We start from the raw sequence: 23,357 nt of genomic DNA, 5'->3' as shown, positions 1-23,357 counted from the left end.
CTAATCAAACTCATAAGCTTTTGTACAGCAAAGGAAATTATAAACAAAATGAAAAGACAACTGCTATGGACTGGGAGAAAACATTTGCAAACAATGCGACCAATGAGGGCTTAATTTCCAAAATATACAAACTGCTCTTACAACTCAACAATAAAAAACACTGAACAACCCAATCAAAAAATGGGCAGAAAACCTAAATAGACATTTCTTCAAAGAAGATATACAGATGGCCAGCAGGCACCTGAAAAGACATTCAACATCACGAATTATTAGAGAAATGCAAATCAAAACTACAGTGAGATACCACCTCACACCAGTCAGAATGGCCATCATTAAAAGGTCTGCAAATAAAAAATGCTAGAGAGGTGTGGAGAAAAAGGAACACTCCTACACTGTTGGTGGGAATGTAAATTTTCCCCTAGGGAAAACAGTATGGAGGTTCCTTTAAAAACTAAAAATATAATTGCCATATGATCCAGCAATCCCACTCTTGGGCATATATCCAGACAAAACTATAATTCAAAAACATACATGCACCCCAATGTTCATAGCAGCACTATTCACAGTATCCAAGATGGAAACAACCTAAGTGTCCATCAACAGATGAATGGATAAAGATGTGGTACACATACCCAATGGAATATTGGTCATAAAAAAAATAATGAAATTGTTGCCATTTGTAACATCCTGGCTGGATCTAGAGATTATCTTACTAAGTGAAGTAAATCAGAAAGAGAAAGACTAGTATCACATGAAATCACATATATGTGGACTCTAAAATATGACAAAAATGAACTTATCTATGAAACAAAAACAGGCTCACAGACATAGAGAACAGACTTGTGTTTGCCAACGGGGACAGGGATGGGTGAGGAAAGGATGGATTGGGAGTTTTGAGATTAGCAGGTATAAACTGTATATTATATATACAATGGAACAACAAGGTCTTACTCTTCAGCACAGGGAACTGCATTCAGTATCCTGTGATAAAACATAATGGAAAAGAATATGAAAAAGGATGTATAAATATGTATAACAGAATCACTTTGCTATATAGCATAAATTAACACACCATTGTAAAACAACTGTGCTTCAATAAAATACATTAAAAAATTCCTTTTCCTTATAGCTTATATGTAACTATAAAGCAAAACAAATTTTACCAAATTAAATATAATAAAACTTCAAACCAATGAGATTTAGATAAACAATATTACTTGAAAAGTAAGAATGGAATTTCTTTGATGAAATTAGTTTGTAGAGTTCCCGTGGTGGCGCAGCAGTTAACGAATCCGACTAGGAACCATGAGGTTGCAGGTTCGGTCCCTGCCCTTGCTCAGTGGGTTAACAATCCGGCGTTGCCGTGAGCTGTGGTGTAGGTTGCAGAAGCGGCTCGGATCCCGCATTGCTGTGGCTCTGGCGTAGGCCAGTGGCTACAGCTCCGATTCGACCCCTAGCCTGGGAACCTCCATATGCCGTGGGAGCAGCCCAAGAAATCGCAAAAAGACAAAAAAAAAAAGAAAAGAAAAGAAAAAAAAAGAAATTAGTTTGTTACTCAACAGTAAATTAAGTGAATATAGTTATTTAAATGACAATGACATTCTTATTAATATCAGCTTATTTTCTCTCATATGAAATATCCTCAATAAGTATTTGTGAATTTGTTTACATAATTTGAAATCTTTTGAGATGCCAGAAAACCAAAATCTGAAGTCTCAGAAATTATTTCTGTCCATGACCAGCATACTTTCTTTCTATTTATCTATCATCTATATGCATGGCTCAGTGGAAACAAATCCGACTAGGAACCATGAGGTTCCAGGTTCGATCTCTGGCCTTGCTCAGTGGGTTAAGGATCTGGCGTTGCCATGAGTTGTATAGGTCACAGACTTGGCTCAGATCTGGCATTGCTGTGGCTCTGGTGTAAGCCAGTGGCTACAGCTCTGATTAGACCCCTAGCCTGGGAACCTCCATATGCCATGGGTGCACCCCTAAAAGAACAAAGACAAAAAAAAAATCTGTATCATCTACATAAATATGTATATGTTTCTACATAATATATATATTAGAAATATACATTACTAATTATACATTTAGTAATTATTTATTATTATTATTATTACTATTATACAATTAGTAATTACATTACTTTTTTTATTCTAGGGCCACACCTGTGGCATATGGAAGTTCCCAGGCTAGGGGTCAAATTGGAGCTGCAGCTGCCAGCCAACATAACAGCCACAGAAACTCCAGATCCAAATTGCCTCTGCAACCTACACCACAGCTCATGGCAACGCCAGATCCTTAACCCACTGAGTGAGGCCAGAGGTCGAACCCGCATCCTCATGGATACTAGTCAGGATTGTTACCTCTGAACCACGACAGGAACTCCAGTAATTACAATTACTAATTATACATTTCTAATTTTAAAAGTAATTGTACATTTTATTTTATTTATTTATTTATTTTTGTCCTTTCGAGAGCCGCTCCTGCGGCATATGGAGGTTCCCAGGCTAGGGATCGAATCGGAGCTGTAGCCACCAGCCTATACCACAGCCACAGCAATGTGGGATCTGAGCCGCGTCTGCAACCTATACCACAGCTCACGGCAACGCCGGATCCTTAAGCCACTGAGCGAGGCCAGGGATTGAACCCGCAACCTCATGGGTCCTAGTCGGATTCATTAACCACTGAGCCACAATGGGAACTCCTAATTATACATTTTAAATAAGATCCAGTGAGTTCCCTGGTGGCTCAGCAGGTTAAGGAACTGGCATTGTCACTGCTGTGTCTGGGGTCACTGCTGTGGCATGGGTTTGATCCCTGGCCTGGGAATTTCTGTATGCCATGGGCATAGCCAAAATTTTTTTTATTTTTTTTATTATTTTGTATTTTTACTCAATGAATTTATTGCATTTATAGTTGTACAATCCAATTTTATAGGATTTCCATCCCACACCCCCAGTACATCCCCCATTCCCCAAACTGTCTCCTTTGGAAACCATAAGTTTTTCAAAGTCTGTGAGTCCGTATCTGTTCTGCAAAGAAGTTCAGTCTGTCCTTTTTTCAGATTCCACATGTCAGTGAAAACATTCGATGTTGCTGTCTCATTGTCTGACTTCACTTAGCATGATAATGTCTAGGTCCACCCATGTTGCTAAAAATGCCATTATTTCATTCCTTTTAATGGCTGAGTCATATTCCATTGTGTATATGGACCAGCTCTTCTTGATCCACTCCTCTGTCGATGGACATTTAGGTTGTTTCCATGTCTTGGCTATTGCAAATAGTGTTGCAATGAACACTGGAGTACATGTGTCTTTGGGGGTCATGTTTTTCTCTGGATAGATGCTCAGGAGTGGGAGTGCTGGATCAAATGGTGGTTCTATTTTTAGTTTTCTGAGGCATCTCCATACTATTTTCCACAGTGGCTGCACCAATTTACAATCCCACCAACAGTGTACTAGGGTTCCATTTTCTCCATACCCTCTCCAGCACTTATTGTTTGTAGACCTTTTGATGATGGCCATTCTGGCTGGTGTAAGATAGTACCTCATAGTGGTTTTGATTTGCATTTCTCTAATAATGAGTGATGTTGAACAACTTTCCATATGTTTTTTGGACATCTCCAAAGATGAATGTGGCCTGTTTAGATCTTCTGCCCATTTTTTGAAGGGGTTGTTTTTTTGTTTTGTTTTTGTTTTTGTTTTTGTTTTTTGGTATTGAGTGGTAGGAAGCATTTATAAATTTTGGAGATTAATCCCTTGTCAGTCAATTCATTTGCAAAGATTTTCTCTCATTCTCTGTGTTGTCTTTTCGTTTTGTTTAGGGTTTCCTTTGCTGTGCAGAAACTTTTAAGTTTAATTATGTCCCATGTGTTTACTTTTGTAAGTCATTAGTCTAAGAGGTCCATCTAAGAAGATGTTGCTGTTGTTTATGTTGGAGAGTTTTTGGCCTATGTTTTCCTCTAAGAGTTTTGTAGTGTCTTGTCATATCTAGGTCTTTCATCCATTTTGAGTTTATTTTTGTGTGTGTTGCTAAGAGGGAGTGTTCTAATTTCATTCTTTTACATGTGGCTCTCCAGTTTTCCCAGCACCATTTGTTGAACAGACTGTCTTTTCTCCATTGTATATTCTTGCCTCCTTTGTCACAGATTAGTTGGCTGTAGGTGCATGGGTTTAATTCTGGGCTTTCTATCCTGTTCCACTGATCTATATTTCTGTCTTTGTGCCAGTACCATATAGTTTTGATGAATGTTGCTTTGTAGTATAGTCTGAAGTCAGGGAGCCTGATTCCTCCGGCTCCATTTTTCTTGTTCAGGATATCTTTGGCTATTCTGGGTCTTTGCGCTTCCAAGCAAACTTTAAAATATTTTGTTTGAGTTCTGTGAAACATGTCCTTGGTAATTTGATAGGGATTGCACTGAATCTGTAGATTGCCTTGGGTGGTATAGTCATTTTGATAATATCGGCTCTTCCAATCCAAGAGCATGGTCTGTCTTTCCATCTGTTTGTGTCATCTTTGATTTCTTTCATCAGTGTCTTCTAGTTTTCCAAGTACAGGTCTTTTGTCTCTTTAGGTAGGTTTACTCCTAGGTATTTGATTCTTTTGGATGCGATGGTAAATGGGACTGCTTCCCTAGTTTCTCTTTCTGATCTTTCATTGTTAGTATATAGAAATGCCATCGATTTCTGTGCATTAATTTTGTATCCTGTGACTATGCCAAATTCATGGACGAGCTCTGAAAGTTTTCTGGTAGAGTCTTTAGGATTCTCTAGGTATAGTCTCATGTCATCTGCAAATAGAGATAGTTTTACGTCTTCCTTTCCAGTTTGGATTCCTTTTATCTCTTTGACTTCTCTGATTGCCATGGCTAGGACTTCCAAAACTATGTTGAAGAGTAGTGGTGAGAGCAGACATCGTTGTCTTGTTCCTGATCTCAGCGAGAATTCTTTCAGCTTTTCACCATTGAGGATGATGTTCGCTGTGGGTTTGTCCTATATGGCCTTTATTATGTTGAGGTAGGTTCCCTCTGCGCCCACTTGCTGAAGGGTTTTTATCAGAAATGGGTGTTGGATTTTTGTCAAAGGCTTTTTCCGCGTCTATTGAGAGGATCATATGGTTTTAATTCTTCAGTTTGTTAATGTGGCGTATCACACTGATGGATTTGCGGATATTGAAGAACCCTTGCATCCCTGGGATAAATCCCACTTGATCATGATGTACAATCCTTTCAATGTATTGTTGGATGCAGTTTGCTAGTATTTTGTTGAGGATTTTTGTATGTGTGTTCATCAGTGAAATTGGCCTGTAGTTTTCTTTTTTTTGTGGTATCTTTGTCTGGTTTTGGTATCAGGGTGATGGTGGCCTCATAGAATGAGTTTGGGAGTGTCCCTTCCTCTGCAATTTTTTTGGAATAGTTTCATAAGGAGAGGTGTTAGCTCTTCTCTAAATGTTTGATAGAATTTGCCTGTGAAGCCATCTGGTCCTGGACTTTTGTTTGTTGGAAGTTTTTAAATCACAGTTTCAGTTTCAGTACTTGTGATTGGTCCATTCATCTTTTCTATTTCATCTTGGTTTGGTCTTGGAAGAGTGTACCTTTCTAAGAATTTGTCCATTTCTTCTAGGTTTTCCATTTTATTGGAATATAGTTGCATGTAGTAGTCTCTTATGATCCTTTGTGTTTCTGTGATGTCTGTGTTAGTTCTCCTTTTTCATTTCTAATTTTATGGATTTGACTCTCCTCTCTTTTTTTCTTGATAAGTCTGGCTAAGGCTTTATCAATTTTGTTGATCTTTTCAATGAACCAACTTTTTGTTTCATTGATGTTTTCTATGGTTTTCTTTGTTTCTATTTCATTGATTTTTGCTCTGATCTATATGATTTCTTTCCTTCTACTAACTTTCAGTCTTGTCTGTTCTTCTCTCTCGAGCTGCTTTAGATGTAAAGTTAGCTTGTTTATTTGAGCTTTTTCCTGTTTCCTGAGGTGGGCTTGTCTTGCTATAAACTTTCCTCTTAGAATAGCTTTTGATGCATCCCATGGGTTTCGGAGTGTTGTATCTTTGTTGTCATTTGCTTCTAGGTTTATTTTTCATTTCCTCTTTGATTTCTTCAGTGATCCATTGATTGTTTAGTAGCATGTTGTTTAGTCTCCACGTGTTTGTTTTTTGCAGTTTTTTTCTTGTTGTTGATTTCCAGTCATATGGCATTTGGTCAGAAAAGATGCTTGATATTATTCAATTTTCTTAAAGTTACTGAGGTTGGATTTGTAGCCCAGGATGTGATCAGTCTTAGAGAATGTTCCATGTGCACTTGAGAAGAATGTGTATTCTGTTGCTTTTGGATGGAATGTCCTATAAATACCTAAAGTCCGTCTGGTTTAATGCTTCATTCAGGGCCTGTGTTTCCTTACTGATTTTCTGTCTGGGTGATCTATCCATTGCTGTCAGTGGGGTGTTAAAGCCCCCCATTATGATTGTGTTATTGTCGATTTGTCCTTTTCAGGTTCTTAGCAGTTGCCTTATATATTGTGGTGAACCTAGGTTGGGTGCGTAGATATTTAAAATTGTTATATCTTCTTCTTGGGTTGATCCTTGGATCATTTATGTAGTGACCCTCCTTGTCCCTGAAAATATTTTTCATTTTAAAGTCTATTTGGTCTGTTATGAGCATTGCTACTCTAGCTTTCTTTTGAATTCCCGTTTGCATGGAATATTTTCTTCCATCCTCTCACTTTCAAGTTGTATGTGTCCCTAGAAGTGAAGTGGGTCTCTTGAAGACAGCATATACATGGGTCCTGTTTTTGTATCGATTCAGCCAGTCTGTGTCTTTTGGTTGGGGCGTTTAGTCCATTCACATTTCAGGTAATGATTGATATGTATGTTCTTATTGCCATTTTATTAATTGCTTTGGGTTTGTTTTTGCTGCTCTTTTTTCTTCCCTTCTTCTCTTGTTCTCTCCTTTTGTGGTTTGATGACTCTCTTTAGTGTTGTCTTTGAGTTGATGTTTCTTATTTGTGTATCAATTGTAGATTTTTGGTTTGCAGTTATTCTGAAGTTTTGATAGAAGAGTCTATATATATAAGAGATTGTTGTAAGTTGTTGGTCTCTTAATTGCAAGTGCATCTCCAGTGTCCTGCGTTTGTACCCTCCTCTTCTCACAATTTCTGATTTTGGCGGCATACTTGTGCATGGATGATTTCGTATCTTTACTGTATATATACCTTTACTGGTGAGCCTTGTCATTTGTGGTATTTTTGTTTCCTGTTGCTGTCTTGTCTTTTCTGCCTAGAGAAGTTCCTTTAGTATTTGTTGTAAAGTTGGTTTAGTGTTGCTGAGTTCTCTTAGCTTTTGCTTATCTGGGAAGCTTTTGATTTCTCCTTCAAATCTGAATGAGAGCCTTGCTGGGTACAGTGATCTTGGTTGGAGGTTTTTTCCTTTCATCACGTTAAGTGTATCATGCCGCTCCCTTCTGGCCTGCAGAGTTTCTGCTGAAAAATCTGCTGATAACTTCATCGGTGTTCCCTTGTATGTTATTTGTTTCTTTTCCGTAGCTTCTTTCAAGATTTTCTCTTTGTCTTTAATTTTGGTCAGTTTGATTAATATGTGTCTCAGTGTATTCCTCCTTGGGTTTATTTCATGTGGTACTCATTGTACTTCCTGGATTTGAGTGAGTGGTTCCTTTCCTGTGTTAGGGATGTTTTTGGCTCTTATTTCTTGGAATATTTTTTCTGTCCCTATCTCTCTCACTTCTCCTTCTGGCACCGCTATAATACGGATGTTGGTGTGTTTAACATTGTCCCAGAGTTCTCTGAGACTCTCTTCATTTGTCTTCAATCTTTTTTCTCTTTTCTGCTCCGCATCCGTAAATTCCACTAGTCTGTCCTCCACCTCACCTATTCATTCTTCTGCCTCCTGTATTCTGCTGTTGGCTGCTTCTAGTGAATTTTTTATTTCAGTTATTGTATTTTGTATCACTTCTTGTTCAAGTTTTATATCTTTTATCTCTTTGCTCAGTGTTTCCTGCAAATTATCCATCTTTGCCTCCAGTTTATTTCCATTGTCTTGCATCAAAAAAAATTTTTTTAAGAAAAATAAAAGATTCAGGAGTTCCCATCATGGCACAGTGGTTAATGAATCTGATTAGGAACCATCTGAGGTTGCGGGTTCAATCCCTGCCCTTGCTCAGTGGGTTTAGGATCCATCATTGCCGTGCTCTGTGGTGTAGGTCAGAGATACGGCTTGGATCATGCATTGCTGTGGCTCTGGCATAGGCTGGCAGCTACAGCTCTGATTAGACCCCTAGCCTGGGAACCTCCATATGCCGCGGGAGAGGTCCAAGAAATGGCAAAAAGACAATAAATAAATAAATAAATAAATAAATAAATAAATAAATAAATAAAAGAAATAAAAGAATTCAAACAATGCAGAAACATATGAAGTAAGAAATGAAACAGACATTTCCATTGTGGCTCAGCAAGTTAAGAGCCTGACCAGTATCCATAAGGATGCGGGTTTGGTCCCTGGCTTACTTGCTCAGTGAGTTAATGATCCAGCCTTGCCACAGGCTGCAGCATAGGTCGAGGCTGTGGCTCAGGATCTGGTGTTGCTGTGATGTAGGCTGAATGCTACAGCTCTGATTTGACCCCTACTCTGGGAACTTCCATATGCCATTGGTCAGGCCCTAAAAAGACAAAAGAAATAAAAATTAAAAGAAAAATAAAATGGTATAAAATTGGGTCGTGATAATCATTGTACAACTATAAATGTAATAAATTCATTGAGTAATATATAAAATAAAATAAGATAAAGAAAAAATAAAAAGAAGAAAGAAAAGAAAGAGAAACGAAACAAGTTCATTGTGTAAACATTATAGACATTGTATAAATTAGGTTGTGTAAATATTAGGCTGCTGTAACAAATGCCAGAAGAAAACAACAGAGCCTTAAGGAAGATTGAATCTTACTCCTCTCACATGATTTAAAGGTAAGCAGTCTAGGGCTGATATTCCAGCCATGTGGTGATGGGGCCCAGGCTCCTTCTCTCTTGTGGCTCTGCCATTCTCGGTCCATGGCTGTCATCTTGGTCTAAGATGGCTATTTCCATTTGTATTACCATATTCCATATTCTAGCCAGCAAGAAGGGAAGAAAGAAGAGGAAGTCATGCTTCTTTAAGAGCACACCTGAGAAGTTGCATTTATAACCCTTTGGCTCACAGCCCATGACCAGAACTTAGATATATGGTCAAACCTAACTAGAAGGGAGACTGACAAATACATCAGATATCCACATAAAACTTTTATGTTACAGAATAGTGATTTCAAATCGGCTACACATCAGAATGACTTGGAAAACTGAAAAACAGATAAAAAAGCGTAGCTTCTAATTAAGCATGGCTTCTGATTAAACCAGAACTTTGGAGGCAGGGCCTAGGTTTCTGCTTTGTTTTGTTTTGTTTTTATTTTTGGATGGTCCTGCAGCATGGAGAAGTTCAGAGGCCAAGGATCAAACCTGTGCCATAGCAGTGACTTGAGCCACAGTAGTAACAACACTAGATCCTTAACCTGCTGAGCCACCAGGGAACTCCTGGGCTTCTGCATTTTTAAAAAACTCCATGGGGAGTTCCTGTTATGGCTCAGTGGTTAACGAATCTGACTAGGACCCATGAGGTTGCAGGTTCAATCCCTGGCCTTGTTCAGTGGGTTAAGGATCTGGCATTGCCATGAGCTGTGGTGTAGGTCACGGACATGGCTTGGATCTGGCATTGCTGTGGCTCTGGCAAAGGCCGGCGGCAACAGCTCCAATTAGACCCCTAGCCTGAGAACCTCCGTATGCCGAGGGTGCAGCCCTAGAAAAGAGGAAAAAAAAAAAAAACAACAATAAAACTAAATAATAAAAAAATAACAGAAAGCTTCATGGTGATTTTGATGCAGGTCAAGGCTGAAGGCCACTGCAATAGAAGAAAGGAAGAACAGATAGAGAGGGGATAACTAACAGTTGTCCCACTACCCCCTTTCAGAACTGCTCCCAATTTTGTACCACCCACTTTCCTGTCCCCCTCCACCCTGTCCCCAAGTTTCATCCACTAGTTCAAAGTATATTCTATGTATATTCATAGAAAAAGACCTTTTCTGTGAATATACAAATGTACATGTGTATGTGGTCTGTCCCCACACTTAATGACTCTGATATTTCTATATGGGTGGGCCTTGGGATAGTAATATTACTGGAAAAGGGGTAGCCTCTGTGTTTGCATGGCCCTTTACATTTATTTAAGAAAATATGAATAATCTATATCAAAGAATGGGGGAAACCTGATGGAGCATTTGAGCGGTGGGAGAGCTAAAATCTATGCAAGTCACCTCTTGGTTCCGTCCTTGCAAGCATCGTATATTGAATCGTTTATCTTTTGCCAGTGGTTTGAAATGCCATCTCTATTACATATTTAATTTCCACATCTATGAAGATTTTTAAAAATCCTCTGTTCTGTTAGTACAAATCACTATGGCATGCTGACACTTGTCCCCCCCAGCCCTGCCCTTTTTTTTTTTTTTTTGTCTTTTTGCTATTTCTTTGGGCCGCTCCCGAGGCATATGGAGATTCCCAGGCTAGGGGTCCAATCGGAGCTGTAGCCACTGGCCTACGCCAGAGCCACAGCAACGCGGGATCCGAGCCACGTCTGCGACCTACACCACAGCTCACGGCAACGCCGGATCGTTAACCCACTGAGCAGGGCAGGGACCGAACCCGCAACCTCATGGTTCCTAGTCGGATTCGTTAACCACTGCGCCACGACAGGAACTCCCCTTTTTTTTTTTTTTTTTTTTTTTTGGCTCTGCCTGAGTCATGTGGAAGATCCAGGGATCAAACCCATACCATAGCAGCAATCCACAGTGGTGCAGTGATAGCAATGGATCCTTAACCCACTGTGCCAAAGGAGAACTCCCTACTTGCCCACTTTTTTATATTTGATAACTTCTCTCCTGTCGCCTGCTACCACCACCCTTCACTTACCTCCACTGCTGAGTAAAGATTTTTAAATTCTTGGGTATGTTGCTTATACCATGTGAAGGGAGCCCTTATGGGGGATGGGAGGATCTTATTAAAGTAATAGCTTTTATTCTGAAGCAGTGTTCTCCTCCATGACCACAGCCCTCCAGCCCTCCTGCCACTTAGACTTTCTTGAGTTCTGCTCAAATAGAAAAAAAAAAAAAACATTTTTTTCGAACATCCCCTAAGGCTATCACTCAAAGGTTTCTGCTTAGTGAACACACTACTTTCCAATTGAAGGGTTACAAGGCAAAAGAGCAGTTTCTGCTTTGACTTGCAAATATTTTTAATCCCCTAAAAATAAACCGTGAGCTGCAAATAGGCGTGAATGTTCCCACACTGTGTTTCCTAAATTAGTTATTTCTGAGGAGGTGGAAGAATACATTTTGTTTTTCTGCTCAGGACCACCTGCTTGTGATTCAATCCATGATTTCCTTCTGTATCTTAATGCCATTCCTTGTTTGTTTGGAAGCAGGCATGTTCCCTGAGGGAAGCTGGGAAGATTTGTGTTTTGCAAATGAATTACAACTGAGATTCAGATCTTTATGGGGAAGGGCCTGAGTTTCTGCCCTGTGGCTATTGGAACAGGACTACATTCTCTTTCTCATGTGTTTCAAGTTTCTGTTTCACATGTTGTAAAGGTTAATTTTAATATACAGTCTCCACACTCATGGAGCTAACAGTCAAGACCTCAAGAGCAACTTTCGTAATTTCAGTCAGCCTTAGTTTTGTTTTTTTGTTTTAGTCCGTAAAAAGAGAATGATAGTGCTCACAGTGCTGTCACAGGGCTGTCACATCATTCATCCATTCATCAGACACTGTTGCTTGTTGTAAAATACCTAGCATTTTAACATTATAAATATTATATTTATTGACCATTTTTTTAAACTGCACTGCAGAAAAATTTAATACATACACAAAGATGATGCAAAGTGTGTTCTAAACTTCCATGTGCTCACCACCCAGCTTCAAAAATGAAGGGCCATGGAGTTCCCATCTTGGCACAGTGATTAGTGAATCCGACTAGGAGCCATGAGGTTGCGGGTTCGCTCCCTGGCCTCTCTCAGTGGGTTAAGGATCCAGCGTTGCTGTGAGCTGTGGTGTGGGTCACGGGTGCGGCTCGGATCCCGCGTTGCTATTGTTCTGGCAAAGGCTGGCGGCTACAGCTCAGATTGGACCCCTAGCCTGGGAACCTCCATATGCCTTGGGAGTGGGCCTAGAAAAGGCAAAAAGACAAAAAAAAAAAGAAGAAGAAGAAGAAAGGCCAATCTTGTTTCATTTAAATTCCCATCATTTTCTCCATTCCTCATTATTCTGAAATAAATTCCAGACCTATTAGTTTATCTCACAATCATTTTTTTTAATGGAAGTGTAGTTAATTTACAGTGTTGTATTGTTTCAAGTGTATAATAACGTAATTCAGCTACACAGGCACACACACACACACACACACACACGGATAGGCCTATTTATTTTCATATTCTTTTGCATTTAGGTTATTATAAGATCGAGTATAGTTCCCTGTGTGTTACAGTAGGTCATTATTGTTTACCTACTTTATATACAGTAGTATGTATTTGTTAATCCCAAACTCTTAATTTATCTCCCCCAGCCACCCTCCACTATCCTCTTTGGTAATTACAAGTTTGTTTTCTATGTCTGTGAGTCTTTTTTTGTTTTGTAAATAAATTCATTTGTATCATTTTTTTAGAGTTCATGTATAAGTAAGGTGATATTTGTCTTTCCACTTCACTTAGTATAATAATCTCTAGACCCATCCTTATTGCTGCAAATATACACACAGACACATATCACAGCTTTTTTATCCATTTCTCTGTCAATGGATATTTAGGTTGGCTGCATGTCTTGGCCATAGTAAATAGTGCTGCTATGAACGTTTGAATTAGAGTTTTTGTCTTTTCTGGATATATGCCCAGGAGTGGGATTGCTGGATCATTAGGTAACTCTATTTTTAGTTTTTTAAGGAGCATCCATACTGTTCTCCATAGTGAACAATTTACAGTTGAAACAATTGGCTCCACCAATTTACATTCCCACCAACAATGTTCCCTTTTCTTCCACACTCTCTGGCATTTATTATTTGTAGGTTTTTGGGGGAGATCACACCAGGGCATGTGGAAGTTCCCAGGCGAGGGATTGAACCTGCACCATAGCAGTAGCCTGAGCCACAGCAGTGACAACACCAAGTCCTTAACCACTAGGCCAATAGAGAATTCCTATACAGTTTGTTTTTTGTTTGTTTCTTTCTTTCTTTATGGCTGAACCTGAAGCAAATGAAAGTTCTCAGGTTAGGAGTTGAATAGGAGCTACAGCTACTGGCCTATGCCGAAGCCCCAGTAACACCAGATCCGAGCTGCATCTGTAAGCTCATGGCAACACTGGATCCTTAACCCACTGAGTGAGGTCAGGGATAGAACCTGAATCCTCATGGATATTAGTTGGGTTCGTTTCCAGTGAGCCACAACAGAAACTCCTCCTGTGTAGACTTTTTTTTTTTTTTTTTGGTCTTTTTAGGGCCGCACCCATGGCATATGGAGGTTCCCAGGCTAGGGGTCAAATCGGAGCTACAGCCACTGGCCTATGCCACAGCACAACAACTTGGGATCCGAGCCGCATCTGCGACCTACACCGCAGCTCACAGCACCGCCAGATCCACTGAGCAAGGCCAGGTATCAAACCTGCGTCCTCATGGATCCTAGTCAGGTTTGTTACCCATGAGCCATGATGGAAACTCACTATGTAGACTTTTTAATGATGGCCATTCTGACTGCTGTGAGGAGATACTTCATTGTATTTCGATTTGCATTTCTCTAATCTACCAATAATTTTTAAAGATTAATATTTATCTTTAAATCGTGTTCATATCTTTTAAGGCATTTTAAACTGCCTTTATAATTTAATTTATTCCATTTTCTTTTCTTTCCTTCTTTCTTTCTTTTTTTCTTTTTAGGGCCACACCCGAGGCATATGGAGGTTCCCAACCTAGGGGTCAAATTGGAGCTACAGCTGCCAGCCTACACCACAGGCGCAGCAACTCAGAATCCGAGCCACCTCTGTGGTCTATACCACAGCTCACGGCAATGCCGGATCCTGAGTGAGGCCAGGAATCAAACCCACAACCTCATGGATACGAGTCGGATTTGTTTCCACTGAGCCACTATGCAACTCTTCCATTTTCTTTTAAAGTACTTTATTCAATTAACAAAAAAAATTTCCAAAATATGAATAATTACAAATGTAATGATAAACATACAAACAGGGTAAACTCTAAGTTCCAATTTTAAGTATGTTCCAATGCTATTTATAAGCAATAAAATTTCAGCTTAAAACCACCAGCCTAGGAGTTCCCGTCCTGCTGCAGTGGAAACGTATCTGACTAGGAACCATGAGGCTGCAGTTTCAATCCCTGGCCTCGCTCAGTGGGTTAAGGATCCGGCACTGCCATGAGCTGTGGTGTAGGTTGCAGACGTGGCTTGGATCCTGCGTTGCTGTGGCTGTGATGTAGGCTGGTGGCTACAGCTCCGGCTGGACCCCTAGCCTGGGAACCTCCATATGCTGCGGGTGCAGCCCTAAAAAAGCAAAAGAAAGAAAGAAAGAAAGAGAGAGAGAGGGAGAAAGAAAGAAAGAAAGGAAGGAAGGAAGGAAGGAAGGAAAGAAACCACCATTCTAAATCAATTAGTCAATTCTTCATTTTAAACTAGAATCACAAAACTATTCTGTTACTTAATTATGCAAATTTTCTTCACATCACAAGTATATAAAACACCAATTTCATAAGGTTCCTCAAAAGAAAAATACTAATACTATGGGATTTGAGTCTCTTAAACATTTCTTTTTTTTTCTGTTAAATCTTCCCAAGTTTAAAAGATACTTAATCATTAAGAAACTATGTCACCTTAGGGAGTTCCCGTCGTGGTGCAGTGGTTAATGAATCCGACTAGGAACCATGAGGTTGGGGGTTCGGTCCCTGCCCTTGCTCAGTGAGTTAATGATCCGGCGTTGCCGTGAGCTGTGGTGTGGGTCACAGACACGGCTCGGATCCTGCATTGCTGTAGCTGTGGCGTAGGCTGGTGGCTGCAGCTCCGATTGGACCCCTAGCCTGGGAACCTCCATATGCCGCGGGAGCGGCCCAAGAAATAGCAAAAAGACAAAAAAAAAAAAAAGAAAAAAAAACTATGTCACCTTAGATTTCATGATGTGGGATCCTCCCATTTAGCTACTTTTGTGGAGTAAACTCAGCTAATCTCTTTTCTGTTTCATTGTACTCTGAATTGTTTTCATGATCTTCCTCTTGGGACCCAAATTTGTATGGATATTTAATTGACAGTTAATTGAGTATTTTGTAGCTTTGTTTAACTATGAAGTCAGAGTTGTAAGAAAATGCCAATGAGAAAAAGATACTCTGTAAGAATGAATTAGATGGTCAAATAAACTTGGAGAATACTGAATTAAACAGACAAAAATCAGATTTTACTTGTGTGTGTTTAAAATACCACAAGATCATGAGGTAGTAATGTAAATAGCTAGAAGGGTGTAATATGCACCATTCTCAGATGTATTTGAGTGTGGACCTATGGACTGCCCTCCCCTTTTTTTCTGATGATATTCTTAGAAAACCTAGGAAAAAATCTGCAGATGAGCAACCTGACAGCCAAATTTGGCCTGAAGGTCCAGTTTCACTTGACCACACAGTGAAATTAAAATATTTAATTCACCATGGAAAAATGGAGAGGGTTGACAAAAAAAAAATGTATTCATTTCCAGTTGCTTTTAAAGAATTAGAAGGCTTGGGAAAAGCAAGCTTGCATTCCAGTGTGGCTGCTCTGGCTGTGGCTGAGCCTGGACTATCCATCCTGTGGGGCATGGGGAGGGGCACGAAGCCCTGTTGAACACCCGCATGGCCCTCCTGGGCATCTGAGTCTGTACCTTGATGGTCGGGAGAACCTCAATTTCAGTAAACCTCAGTGTGTAAAGTGAGTGCATTAACCTGGGTGGACTGGCCCTGGATGTGAATATAAGTGAAGTGATGGAGACCTGGACCTCGTGGCTGGGAAAGTGGCTGGGAAAGTAGCCGGTAAGATCACACAGGGTAAAAGTAGTATCAAGGAGCCCCAGGGCTGTTCATCACTAGAGCAGAACCAGTTTACGCTAATTTTCCTCTTGCTTCAAAGTGTCCCAACTGCCACCATCCCCACTCCCTCCCATGGTGATCTCGACAAGTGTGTTGAGGAATAAAATTTAGCTAAGGCCAAAAGCTAATATGGTGCAAATAATTTTTCAGTGGTAAAATAGATTTTCAAATGAAGCATGTTTGCTAATGATTTCTCCCGAGAGTGCACCATGTCTGAGGAGAATTACCTGGGCTTTGGCTATCCTTGCATCTTGTTGCCACACAAAGAAAAAACCCAGTTTTTAAATTTTTCTTTTAAGCAAATCAATGCCTGGCCCTGCCAACTGAGGAAGAGGTTCAGAGCCTTGCTGAGAAGTTAATTTAAACTCAGACAAAGAGAACAAAGATGCAATGGTTTTCTTTGATATTATTTTCACAGTGGGTTGCAAGTCAAGGAAATAACTTACCAAGTAATCTCCATTTTCTTTAATCTTATTTAATGCATTTCTATGCAGCCCCAGTAAGCTAGTAATTAAGAACCATTCTGCCTCCTCCAGGGGCTTTGATCTACAGTGATGCAGCTCTATATTTTTGGCTGGTTGGATTTCTAAGCTCTCATTAATGTCCATAAAAATTGGTCAAAATCAAAAGGGCAGAGAGTAGAATGACAACAGGCCATGCTTGTGTCTAAGAAAAGGGAGAATTTTGTCTGCAATTAGGTATATCATAACTTCCATTATTTGTTTATTTTCAACATGATATAGCTTGATATTTTAGGACATTACTTAGCAGTCCAAATATAAACTATTTATAGCAATCCCACAACCTGTAGTCAGGATTTCTGTTTCTCGACATCTAAGAAAAGTCTTTAGGAAAAAAAAAATCCTGCAAAATAAAAATGAATATTCACTCCCAAACAGGATTGATCTTTCCAGTTAGATTTTTTTTTCTACTTTTTAATTCTATTGAAATATCTGAGAATCCAGAGTCCCCTCCACCCCCGTTCATTACTAATTTTTAAATTTCTGAGATGTGTTGGCAATTCACATACAATAGAAACTGTATGTCTTACTTCAGGGGGAGCACAGTAGTATGACTCTGGGAATTCTTTTTTTTTTTTTTTTTTGCCATTTCTTAGGCCGCTCCTGCGGCATATGGAGGTTCCCGGGCTAGGGGTCGAATCGGAGCTGCCAGCCTACACCAGAGCCACAGAAACGCAGGATCCGAGCCGCGTCTGCGACCTACACCACAGCTCACGGCGACGCCGGAACCTTGACCCACTGAGCAAGGGCAGGGATCGAACCCTCAACCTCATGGTTCCTAGTCGGATTCGTTAACCACTGTGCCACGATGGGAACTCCACTCTGGGAATTCTAATAATTAGACATAGGACTTCCTGAATTGATTAGCTGCTTTTCCTGTTTTCTTTTCCTCTATTGTTTACCTCTTCTTGGTTTTTTTTTTAACAACTCTTCAATTGAATTCCTAATTTCAATTACCAAGAGAGCTCTTTCTTGCTCTCTGAGGGTTTTTGTTTTGGTTTGGTTTTAGCGTGTTGTTCTGGTTTTATGGATGCAATATTTTATCTTTTATCTTCTGCTTCCTGCATTGCTTTCTGTTTCCTTCAAATTCCTTTCTGTTATCGTTTTGGTTGGTTATCGTTTCTTTCATTTTGAAGCTTTTCCTCAAGTGTCCTGTGCTTCTCAACTGGGCATTAATTCTAAGCAGAAGGCACTAAAATCTGATTGGAAGCTCCTTGCCTGCAAGTGAAACTGGCACCTGGAGGATTGCACAGTAGCTGGTCAAGTAGGTTTTGTGTTGGAGAACCTCCAAATATAGGTTTCAGAAGGTCTTTTTAGCTAAAAGAGGAATCTCCTGGATGGAAGATTATATACTTCTTTTCCTTCATTTCAGAAACCCAGAGTGCAAGGGTGGAGGGAGAAGGGAATGGGGAATCTCATAACCAAGTCAGACTATCCTGTCCCTTGTGCTCCTGAGCTGGGCTGGGAGAGGGCAGAGAGAACAACCTGGCTTTGAGAAAAGACTTGGGCTCTCATTGTTTCACATTCAAACAACCCCCATCTTTTGATCTGTTTCAGTCCTCCAAACTTTGAGAAAATTGGTCTCCTATAGTTTGAAGTTTTTTGAGATTTAGAAAGGTGTATCTCACTGATGTGTCCTCATGTGGGAACTTAGGTTGCATTTTTCTCTGTCTTTGACATGTCAATCACCACTCCTCAATATGCTTTCCATCGCACCAAAATGTGTTGACATCTTGTCTCTGCTGCTAATTCCTCTTATTCTGTTTGTCCTTGCAGGTTTATGCCTTGTTCTCCCCCAATTGTGGGAATTTGGAAGGAAATAGAGATAAATAAAAGTATCACATTCTGTATTTAACCAGAGGTCCTTAATTATCTTCTGTTTTATCGTGTTTTGTTTGCTTTTTAGGGTCACACTTGCAGCATATGGAGGTTCCCAGGCAAGGAGTTCATTTGGAGCTACAGCTGCCAGCCTATACCACAGCCACAGCAACTCAGTATCCCAGCCGTATCTGTGACCTACACCACAGCTCATGGCAATGCCAGATCCTTAACCCACTGAGTGAGGCCAGGTATCTAACCTGCGTCCTCATGGACCCTGGTCAGGTTTGTTACCCATGAGCCACAATGGGAACTTCTTATGTAGACTTTTTAATGCTGGCCCTCCTGACTGGTGTATTTTGATTTGCATTTCTCTAATATACCAACAATTTTTAAAGATTAATGTTTATCTTTAAATCATATTCAGATCTTTTAAGGAATTTTAAACTGCCTTTATAATTTAATGTATTACACTTTCTTTTCTTTCTGTCTTTCTTTTCTTTTTTCTTTTCTTTTCTTTTCTTTTTTTTTTTTTTTTGCCTTTTAGGGCCACATCTGAGGCATATGGAGATTCCCAGCCTAGGGGTCAAATCAGAGCTACAGCTGCCAGCCTACACCACAGGCACAGCAACACAGAATCCAAGCCATGTCTGTGACCTATACCACAGCTCACAGCAATTCTGGATCCTTAACCCACTGATCGAGGCCAAGAATTGAACCCATATCCTCATGGATACTAGTCAGATTCGCTTCCGCTGAGCCACAACAGGAACTCCTATCTATCCATCTTTATATTAGAAATATGGGAGTTCTCCTTGTAGCTCAGTGGATTGAGGACCCAGTGCTATGTCTGTGAGGATGCAGGTTCAATCCCTGGCCTCACTCAGTGGGTTAAGGATCCTGAGTTCCTGCCAGCTACAGTGTAGGTTGAAGATATGGCTTGGATCTAGTGTTGCCATGGCTGTAGTGTAGGCAACAAAAGATGTATATTTTTCTTTTTTTTTTCTTTTTTTCTTTTAATGGCTGTACCTGTGCCTATGAAAGTTCCTAGCCCATGAACTTGGATCCATTGTTGCCATGGCTGTAGTGTAGGCAACAAAAAGATGTATATTTTTCTTTTTTTCTTTTAATGGCTATACCTGTGCCTATGAAAGTCTAGCCCAGGTACAGCTATTAAAAGAAAAAAAGAAAAATATAAATCTTTTTGAATGTGTGCCTAGGATAAATTCTAGAAGTAGAATTGCTGAGGTATAGGATATGTACACTTGGAAGGCATTGGTGGTTCAGTGGTAGAATTCTCACATCCCAAAGGATATGTACACTTGTACTTTAATAGCTATAGCCAAATTGCCCTCCAAGCAGCTGTACCAATTTATACCCTCAATAACAGTGAATGAGAGTTCCTGTTTTTCTCACTAACCAGTGCATTATCAATTTTTTTGTAGTTTCTAAAAATTAATTTGTAAAAAATCTAGTTTCAGTGTAGTTTGTATGTGTATTTCTTTGTGAGATTGGGCAGCTCTTTATATGTTTCAAGCCATTTGTATTTTCTGTGAAATATCTGCTCATGTTCTTTATCATTTTTCTTTTGGAATATCATTATTTTTCTTAATAATTTATAAAAATTCTTTTTTCATTTAGAAAATTAGCCTTTTGTCTCTCATATGTGTTGGAATGTTTTTCTCTACTAGTTTATCATTCAATTTGCTGAGTTCGTTTATGATACCTTTTTGGCAAACAAAAATTTATAATGTTATATAGTCAGATTTAATATTTTATCTTACGGCCTTCTCTGAGATCATTAAAAAAATTCTGTTCTTTTTCTAGTATTTTATGGTTTCATTTACTTGACATTTACCTAGGTGATCTATTTGGAATTTATTTTAGAGTAGGAGTGAGATAGGCATTCAGTTTTTTTTGGGTTTTTTTTTGTTTTGTTTTTTTTCCAAATTGGCTTGCTAGCTCTCCCAACAAGTTGCAACTCATTCCCAATACAATTCCACAGCACCATTTGCAAAATTGCAGAAACTTTACCTTCAGTCTAAACAGAAAATTAAGCAGCCTTGCTGGCCGTTTAGGCAAGTCAGTTGTTTCAAGACCACTACGTTAGAAATTTAATTTGCAAGCATAGGGTATGTAATCCAGGATAGAGCCTGACCACACTTGGCATACCTGTGTTTCTGATCCCTCCATAGTGAATTGGGAGGGGAAAAGGGAGGGCTTCCTGGAGCACCTGAAGTTCCTCAAGATAGCAAGTCGAAAACTCCATTGTAGGAGTTCTGTGATGGCTTGGGAGAGCTTGCTAAGGGTCAAGTCATAGAGGCTCTGGTATGCTGATGTTAGGGAACTTCAACTTCATCGTGAAGACAAGAAGAAGCCACCAAAGAGTTCTGAACAATAACGTGGCCGTATTTGTATTCAGATCAGTGTTTTTTCCAATTCTGGAATCAGTTTAGTGGATAGCAAACAACATCTTTTAAAAGCAAAATAGAAAAGGAGTTCCCTTCATGGCTCAGATGTTAATGAACCCGACTAGGATCCACAAGGACAGCGGTTTGATCGCTAACCTCACTCAGTGGGTTCAGGATCCAGCGCTGCCATGAGCTGTGGTATAGGTCGCAGATGCAGCTCGGATCCTGCGTTGCTGTGGCTGTGGCATAGGCTGGCAGCTGTAGCTCTGTTTCAACCCCTAGCCTGGGAATTTCCATATGCCAAGCGTGCAGCCGAAAAAGCAAAGCAAAGCAAAACAAAACGAAACAAAAAATGAAATAGAAAAGAATAAAGGAGTTCCCATTGTGGCTCAGTGGGTTAAGAACCCGACTAGTATCCATGAGGATGTGAGTTTGATCCCTGGCCTTGCTCAGTGAGTTAAGGGTCCAGCATTGCCAGAAGCTGTGGTGTAGGTCACAGATGTGGCTTGGATCCCAAGTTGCTGTGGCTGTGATGTAGGCCAGGAGCTGCAGCTCCGATTCAACCCCTAGCCTAGGAACTCTCATAAGCTACAGGTGCAGCCATAAAATATAAATAATTAAAATTCCATTGTACATCACAGGCCCGAGTGAAATTCAAGATATAGATCCCAAATTGGGTGATCAGGGGAGCCAGGAAAGCAGAGAAGTCCTGACCAAGCAGTGTCCCAGGCAGTCAGAGAGTTGTTCCAGGAGACATGAGATCTGGGTGCTCAGGGAGACCTGACCCTCTGAAAGGGGCAAGCTTGGGGGAAACTTCGGATTTCTAAGCAGTCCTGTAGCAATTCTTAAATGGGTGGTGGAATTCAGACTATGCTTTTACCTACACAGGAGGGTGGGGCCAGTAATCCTAATAGCCTGTAGAAGGCAGCCTAGGCCTTGGAAATGTGGACTGAAGTAAGCTTTCTGAGATAATTCGAGTAATGTTGGAAGAGTCTTATTTGTTTATAAATGAAAATATTTACCTCTACTAAATCATACCTAAGGGTAATGATCCATCACCTGGTAAGTGAGTTCAGTGCTTCATCACACATTTAATCAAACAAGTGCCAGGCACTGTGCTAGGCTCTGGGAGCCGGAAGGATAAGGTAGCAGTTCCTGCCCTCCAGGTGCTTATCTGGTTGGGTATAAGTAGGTCAGCGACAATGACAGCACCATGGTACAGCACTTGGAGAGAGGCTAGCTGGAGGCCTCTGTGAAAGGTCCAGGAAGAATACAAAACCAAGAAGTTCCAGAACACACTGGAACATGAGGTGATCAAGCACTGCTTTTTGCTGAGAGGCCTTACTCTGCACAGGTTAAGCTAAAGTTTCTTTCAGAATTATGATTAGTGTTACCCCGCTTCTGTCTGTGGTCTCTTCCTGCCAGAGATCTGAGGAGATCTTTGCAGAGACTTTTAAGTACAGGGATGGCTCCCAGAGGGTCTGCAAACCCCTTAAAATTAAATGCAGATTATGTGTGGGTGCTTTTTCCTAAGGATAGGGTCACAGACTTCATTAGAATCTCAAAGGAACGTGACTCAGGAAAGTTTAAGAACCAGTGACTTAGATTTTCCTCAAGCTCCTTGAGACTCTTTTATCTTACATGTGCCTTCTACAAGTTCTCATTGTGGCTCAGTGGTAATGAATCCGACTAGTATCCAAGAAGATGAGGGTTTGATCCCTGGCCCTACTCAGTGGGTTAAGGATCTGGAGTTACTGTGAGCTATGGTGTAAGTTGCAGGTGAGGCTCGGATCCCGCATTGCTGTAGCTGTGGTGTAAGCTGGCAGCTGCAGCTCCATTTCGACCCCTAGCCTAGGAACCTCCTTATAAAAAAAAAAAAAGTCTTCTGAAACATCCTAATCAGACCCCATCCTAGAGATGTGTGTGGTTACTAATACCTGGCCCCTTTTAAGCCTCTGTTCCCTATCCTTCGTCCAGCTTCCCCTCCTTCTATGCAGAAATAGACCCAGTGCTGGGCAGCTGCCTCCTCTTTCCGAGCCTCCTTCTCCTTATTTAGCAGCCTCATCCCGAACTACAGTAGCAGTGTAAGCAATGCTGTACCTAATTGTAAGCACGTGGTTTCATCAAACAGAACTGGGAATTCCCATTCCAAAGCAGTCTCTCATCTTTTCACTCAGGTTTTTGGTTCAGAATGTTCAAGACCAAAATCAAGTTCAACACCCATTTATTGAACACTTTCTTTGTGTAGGACGTCATGCCCCATGCTGAGGGAGAGAGGAGGGGAGCAGGACATACAGATGAATTAAACCCAGTTCCCACCTTCATGGAGAGGATTCATGTTGGAAATTGTATGAAGTAATGTGGGGCTCCAGAGAAGAAGTGATTATTTCTTATTGGAGGCTGCATG

General features: G+C 40.3%; 1 protein-coding gene across 2 annotated transcripts in view; it reads left to right on the top strand.

The window, feature by feature from the left end:
- Positions 1-23,357, top strand: part of NIM1K (NIM1 serine/threonine protein kinase) — a 71,211-nt gene that overhangs the window by 29,190 nt on the left and 18,664 nt on the right. The window lies entirely within an intron of this gene.

This window comes from Phacochoerus africanus, chromosome 1 (genome assembly GCF_016906955.1).
Source record: "Phacochoerus africanus isolate WHEZ1 chromosome 1, ROS_Pafr_v1, whole genome shotgun sequence".
Taxonomy (NCBI): Eukaryota; Metazoa; Chordata; class Mammalia; order Artiodactyla; family Suidae; genus Phacochoerus; species Phacochoerus africanus.
This window is presented reverse-complemented; position numbering and strand designations above follow the sequence as displayed.